The sequence below is a fragment of the Saccopteryx bilineata genome, chromosome 6, assembly GCF_036850765.1.
Source record: "Saccopteryx bilineata isolate mSacBil1 chromosome 6, mSacBil1_pri_phased_curated, whole genome shotgun sequence".
In the NCBI taxonomy this organism is placed as follows: domain Eukaryota; kingdom Metazoa; phylum Chordata; class Mammalia; order Chiroptera; family Emballonuridae; genus Saccopteryx; species Saccopteryx bilineata.
Genome location: NC_089495.1, coordinates 97,128,668 through 97,136,212, shown reverse-complemented (window position 1 = coordinate 97,136,212; position 7,545 = coordinate 97,128,668). Strand labels below are relative to the sequence as shown.

At 34.1% G+C, this 7,545-nt stretch overlaps 1 non-coding gene across 1 annotated transcript; it reads left to right on the top strand.

Moving 5' to 3' along the window:
* The first annotated feature begins 861 nt into the window (after positions 1 to 861).
* LOC136309632 (U1 spliceosomal RNA) lies at positions 862 to 1,023 on the top strand. Its single transcript, XR_010726325.1, has one exon. It is a non-coding gene; the product is annotated as a U1 spliceosomal RNA (small nuclear RNA).
* The last annotated feature ends 6,522 nt before the right edge of the window (positions 1,024 to 7,545 follow it).

Here is a 7,545-nt window from a genome sequence, read left to right as displayed (position 1 = left end):
GAGTAAATATTTAAAGTCATTAAGGTAAATTTTGGAAGTGAATATAAGAGCATGTTTTCAGAGCTAAGGGTGGAAACTCTATCTACCCGCAATACAACACAGAATTTCTTATTCTAAACCCAGGAGCTGATATAACCTATTTGAAATGAGAAGTAATCTCCTTTACTTAGTTACTGATTGTAAATGATAATCACATCTTCAAAATACTTTCACAGCAACATTTACACTAGTGTTTGCCTAAATAACTGGGCACCAGAATAGCCAGGCCAAGTGTGACATCCCATGGTAAGGGGTTCTTTTATCTTTCATTTTACGACCCTATAAAGACATTGATACATTTTATTGAGAAAAGCCAGCAAATTGCAACAGTGTTGTTTAAAAAAACCCACTTAAGTGTAGAATATCTAAATGCTAGGGGGAAATGAGTGTCTATATTTGAGAACTTCACTGAACGATCTGCTATGTGCTGAACCGTTAAAGCCACATACAAATACTCGGTCTCAAGAAAATAATTCCTTAAGGGATCAACAGATATTGACCTCTATTTATCTGAGAAATTATTTAAGCAAGATATTTCCAGCCAACTAGTCATACGTAGAGGTACATAAAACAGGCCAACCATCATAAATTAGGTAGAGTGATCTAATGGATTAGATAAGTTCAGAGACTTATTTATAGAATGATCATGAATAGAGGAGTGAGCAGAGGGACTTTCTATTCTAGGGTCAATATCTTCAGGTCTTGGTCAGATAAGCTCATACACAAATGCTATGATGTCAGCATAATGCCTTGTATAAATGTCAGATTCTAATTAATTCTGATCTGGCATGATAACCTTCTAGAACAAAAGAATTAGTTATTATACTTACCTGGCAAGGGAGATACCATGATCATGAAGGTGGTTTTCCCAGGGCGAGGCTTATCCATTGCACTCCGGATGTGCTGACCCCTGCAATTTCCCCAAATGTGGGAAACTAGACTGCATAATTTGTGGTAGTGGGAGACTGCGTTCGCACTCTCCCCTGTTAAAGAAGAAAAAAAAGGAAAAAAAAAAAGAATCAGTTATAAAAATGGTGCATTGAACTTCCTATCTTGATTCTGAAATGACTAATGCCTTATTAATCAAATATATCATGTTATTATGGATATTAGAGGCTATTTGAATTTGTTATGCAGAAGATTTGCCAAGATGATATTACATCCCCTGATGCTTTGAAATGTCTATTCTTTTGTCTTTATAAGGAGGACAACTTGACTCAACTCTCATTCTAGAAAACTGTTTAACACTTTAAAGGCATTAAATGGTTCTCTGTTAAGCCAACTTGATTTTTTTCCTGTGTGTTTAAACATTTGTCTTGATTCTCCATGAAGCAATTTTAGTTCCCTTAGTTTGATGTGCACAGGTACAGGCATACTTCAGAGATATTGCAGCTTCAGATCCAGAGCAACACGGTAAAGAAACCATCACAATAAAGTGAGTCACACAAATATTTGCTTTCCCAATACACATAGGATTTATGTTTAAACTATATTATAGTTTATTAAATAGGCAGTAGCATTTAAGTCTAATAAGACAATGTATATACATTAATTAAAAAATACTGTATTGCTAAAAAAAATCTAGCCATCTTCTGAGCATGTTTAAAAAATAATGCTAATGGACTTGCTCAAAGCAAGGTTACCACAAACCTTCAATTTATAAAACACACAGTATCTGAAAAATGTGATAAAGCAAGTATGGTAAAACAGGGTATGTGTGCACTATGAAAGTTAGTTCTTAATTGTTACTGACATTGTATGATTACTGTTACATTATAAAAACTACCAAGGTAGCCTGTCCAGGCTGTGGCGCAGTGGAAAGAGCATCGGCCTGGGATGTTGAGGACCCAGGTTTGAGACCCTGAGGTAGCCAGCTTGAGCACAGGCTCATCTGGTTTAAGCAAGGCTCACCAGCTTGAGCCCAAGGTCACTTTCTCAAGCAAGGGGTCACTTGGTCTGCTGTAGCCCTCCGGTCAAGGCACATATAAGAAATCAATCAATGAACAACTAAGGAGCTGCAACGAAGAATTGATGTTTCTCATCTTTCTCCCTTCCTGTCTGTCTGTCCCTATTTGTCCCTCTCTCTGACTCTCTCTGTCTCTGCCAAAAAAATAAACAAACAAACAAACAAACAAAAAACTACCAAGGTAGAAGGATAGGCAGTTTATAGTTTTGAATAAAATCTGTGATTTTAAATACTTTTTCACAAATCTGTGAGATTGCCCTGGAATATTCTTTCACCCAGTTTTTAACATTTAGGAGACTGCAAAACTCACTCTAATCCCGTCACATAAAGGGCTGTTAGTGCTATTATCTAGTGTTTGCTGCTTTGGGTTTTCTACTCTGATTTATTTTTGTCATTTTCCACTGTCAGAAGCATTCACCAAAGATACTGAAAATAAGTTATATTCAGTTTCACTGTCTGTTCCATTTAATGGGATCAAACAAAGTATCTCCACGAACACTCTATTACCATGGCTCACCAATGCCGTTAGATATAGTGACTTTAATCACAGGATCATTGAATAGCTCATTCAGCACTATATAGCTTACTTTCAGGAAAATAACAGAGTCTTCCTAATGTTTGAAAAAGTGTATATAAGTTCTCAACATTAATTGTTGGTGCCAAATTTGAAACAATGGCTAAATAAGTTTTTTATTAACTCCTTTAAAACTGTAAGTAAAGCTTTATTCCAAGAGATAAATTTTCCCTTTTGTTTTCAATTCTTTTGCTGCCTTTTGATGTCATTGATGGAAAATATTTAAAAATGTTAATATTTTTCAGAACATGTACTTTATACATTTATTTGTTTACTTATACATTGTCTATCTCTTTATTACATAGACGATAAGTTCTAAGAGTATAAAACTTTATTTTATTAATTTTTTTGTACTTGGTAACCAATAATGTGATTTCTTTTTTTTGGTTTTTTTTTTTTTTTTGTATTTTTCTGAAGCTGGAAACGGGGAGAGACAGTCAGACAGACTCCCGCATGCGCCGGACCGGGATCCACCCGGCACGCCCACCAGGGGCAACGCTCTGCCCACCAGGGGGTGATGCCCTGCCCCTCCAGGGCGTCGCTCTGCCGGGACCAGAGCCACTCTAGCGCCTGAGGCAGAGGCCAAGGAGCCATCCCCAGTGCCCGGGCCATCTTTGCTCCAATGGAGCCTTGGCTGCGGGAGGGGAAGAGAGAGACAGAGAGGAAGGAGGGGGCGGGGGTGGAGAAGCAAATGGGCGCTTCTCCTGTGTGCCCTGGCTGGGAATCGAACCCTGGTCTTCCGCATGCCAGGCTGACGCTCTACCGCTGAGCCAACTGGCCAGGGCCTATGTGATTTCTATATTTGAGGTATGTAATGGTTATTGAAAGGTTAAAATAGATGTTGAATTGATATTATGTCACCTAAACTCTTTTTTTATTATATTTTTGCTAAGTTGATATAATGCCAATTGACCTTATGGATTATAGTAAAAATGTCTATTGTTCTCACAATTTTGATATTGCTAAAACATAATTATTTATAAAATCAATAAAATAAAATTTAATTATAATAAAAACATATAGACAAGTAATAGGAACTTTAAGATAAGTAAAAAATTTTATAAAATAGTGGTATACGCATCATTTTATTGTGTTATAGGAATCTAACACTCTACTTAATTGTCCTACTTAAAATAATTAATTTTTGCCCTGCATTGTTTCTATTATTGTTGAAATCAACTTCTAAGATGCATTTTAAAGTTTCTTTGGGAACAGACAAATCAATAAGATAGCAGAATAAGAGTTTTCAGCCCTTATCCTCCCAAGAGGAAACCAAATCTGACAAGTGTTCGTGGAAGAGCATACCTGTGTGGGAGCCTGAAATTCCAGCAGAAAGATCCCAACACAAATTAGAGCAAAATAATCCGAGAACAAATTCCCTGAAGAAAGTAAGAAAGATAGAATCACTTTACACATACCATCCCACTCCCAAGATGGCACAACTCAGTGCTGAGAGATACCTTTGACTTCTCGCATGAGAAGGTGAAAACATAGTGAGTTCTCAGTTTCACTATCTATTTAAGGGTCAAAAACATACTCATGAACAATCCATGGTTCAGAGAAGTAATAAAAAGGAAAAAAAAAACAAATCTATTGAAATAAACAAAAATGGAAACACAAAAGACCAAAACTAATGGGATAGAGCAAAAACAGTTTTAAGAGGAAAGTTTGTAGTAATAACTGCCTATATTAAGAACAGCAACAACAACAAAATATATCTCATATAAACAACCTAACTATGCACTTCACAGAACTAGAAAAATAAAAATCTAAGCTCAAAGTTAACAACATAAAATTATAGAAAGATTATTGCAGAAATAAATAAAATAGAGAATAAAAAATAATAGAAAGAATCAACAAAACTAAGGGCTTTTTTGAAAAATTGTTAAAAATTTTACTAGAATAACTAAGAAAACATGAGAAAAATGCAACTATAAATGAAACAAGAGATGTTGTAACTGATAGAATAGTAATACAAATAGTCATGAGACTGCTATAAATAATCATATGCTAACATTTGGATAATGTAGGACAAATGGAATAATTTCTGGAACAGAATACACAACCTACCAAAATGGAATTATGAAGTAAGAATAATTTAAACAGACCAATAATGAGTAAAGTTATTAAATTTGTAACAAATAACTACCAAAAAAAGTAAACCTCAGGATCAAATAACTTTTCAACAAAACATTAGCAAACAGAATTTAACAACACAATAGAAAAATCATACAACATGATAAAGTAGGCTTTATTCCTAGCATGTAAGGATGGTTCAAAAATTCAAATAAAAAACTGTGATGCACCACATTAACAGGATGAAGAATAAGAATCATATATAGATGAAGAAAAAACATTTAAAAACAATATCTTTTATGATAAAAGCTCTCAACAAATTATGTATAGAAGTAATGAATCTCAAGATAATAAAAGGGGTATATGACAAACTCACAGCTAAAATCATATGCAGAAGTAAAAAGCTAAAAGTTTTTTTTCTGAAATCAGGATGTCTACTATCACCACCTCTATTTATCATAGTAGGGAAAGTCTTAGCAATTAGTGAAAAAAAAAATAACCCTCATACCAAAACCTGGCAAGGACAGCACAAAGAAAGAAAAGTACAGACCAATATCTCTAATGAATATAGATGCTAAAATACTAAACAAAATACTAGCTAATAAAATACAACAATACATTAAAAAGTAATTCATCATGGAACCACAAGGATGGTTCAACATATGTAGAACAGTTAACATAATGCACCATATCAACAAAACAAAGAACAAAAACCATATGATCCTATCAATAGATACAAAAAAGACATTTGATAAAATATAACACCATTTTATGTTTAAAACACTCAACAAAATGGGTATAGAAGGAAAATATCTCAACATAATTAAAGGCCATTTATGACAAAACATCAGCTAACATCATATTAAATGACATAAAACTGAGGAATTTCTCCCTTAAATCAGGAACAAGACAGGGTTGTCCACTCTCTCCACTCTTATTTAATATGGTACTAGAGGTTCTCGCCAGAGCAATCAGACAACAGAAAGAAATAAAAGGCATTCATATTAGAAAAGAAGAAATAAAGGTTATCACTTTTTGCAGATGATATGATCTTATACATCAAAAACCCCAAAGACTCCACAAAAAGACTATTAAAAACAATAAACCAATACAGTAAGGTCACAGGATACAAAATCAATATACAGAAGTCTATTGCCTTCCTATGTGCCAACAATGAAACATCAGGAAACAAACTAAAAAAATAGTCCCCTTTATGGTTGCAACAAAAAAAATAAAATACCTAGGAATAAACATAACAAAGAATGTAAAGGACTTATATAATAAAAACTACAAAGCATTGTTAAGGGAAATTTAAAAAGATACAATGAAATGGAAAACATTCCTTGTTCTTGGATAAGAAGAATAAATATAGTCAAAATGATCATATTACCCAAAGCGATATACAAATTTAATGCAATTCTCATCAAAATTTCAAAGTCATTTTTTAAAAAAATAAAAAAAATCATCAGGTTTATATGGAACTATAAAAAACCCTGAATAGCCAAAGTAAGCCTATGGAAAAAGATCAAAGCTGGGTGCATTACAATAATTGACTTCAAATCATATTATAGAGGCACAATAATCAAAACAGCATGGTACTGGCAGAAAAATAGACACTCAGACCAATGGAACAGAATAGAGAGCCCAGAAATAAAAACCCATATATGTGGTCAAATAATCTTTGATAAAATGGCCAACAACACACAATGGAGAAAAGAAAGCCTCTTCAATAAATGGTGCTGAGAAAAATTGAAAGTCACATGCAAAAGAATTAAATTCAACTACAGTTTTTCCCTTTGTACTAAAATTAATTCAAAATGGATCTAAGACCTAAATATAAGACCCAAAACAATAAATTACATAAAAGAAAATATAAGTACTAAACTCATGGACCTTGGTCATAAAGAGCACTTTATGAATTTGACTCCAAAGGCAAGGAAAGTGAAGGCAAAGACAAATGAATGGGACTACATCAGACTAAGAAGTTTTTGCACAGCAAGAGAAACTGACAACAAAACAAACAGACAGCCAACTAAACAAGAGATATTTTCAAACAACAGCTTAGATAAAGCCTAATATCCAAAATATACAAAGAACTTACAAAACTCAACAACAGACAAGCAAACAATCCAATAAAAAAATGAAAAGAGGACATGAACAGACACATCTCCCAGGAAGAAACACAAATGGCCAACAGATATATGAAAAGATGCTCATCTTCATTATCTATTAGAGAAATGCAAATCAAAACTACAATGAGATTCCACCTCACACCTGTTAGATTAGCTATTATCAACAAGACAGGTATTATAATAACAAGTATTGGAGAGGCTGTGGAGAAAAAGGAACCCTCATCCACTGTTGGTGGGAATGTAATGTAGTACAACCATTATGGAAGAAAGTATGGTGATTCCTCAAAAAAATTAAGAATAGAGCAACCATATGACCCAGCAATCCTTGTACTAAGTATATAGCCCCGAAACTCAAAATCACTGGTACATAAAGACATATGCAGCCCCATGTTCATTGCAGCATTGTTCACAGTGGCCAAGACATGGAAACAACCAAAAAGCCCTTCAATAGAAGATCAGATAAAGATGTGGTATATATATACTATGGAATACTACTCAGCCATAAGAAATGATATCATAGGATCATTTACAACAACATGGATGAAGCTGGATAACATTATACTGAATGAAATAAGTAAATTAGAAAAAACCAAGAAATGTATGATTCCATACATAAGTGGGACACAAAAATGAGACTCATGAACATGGACAAGAGTGTGGTGGTTACCACGGGGAGGGAAAAGGAGAAGAGGAAGGGGGTGGGAGGAGGGCAGAGGCACAAAGAAAACCAGATAGAAGGTGATGGAAGACAATTTGAC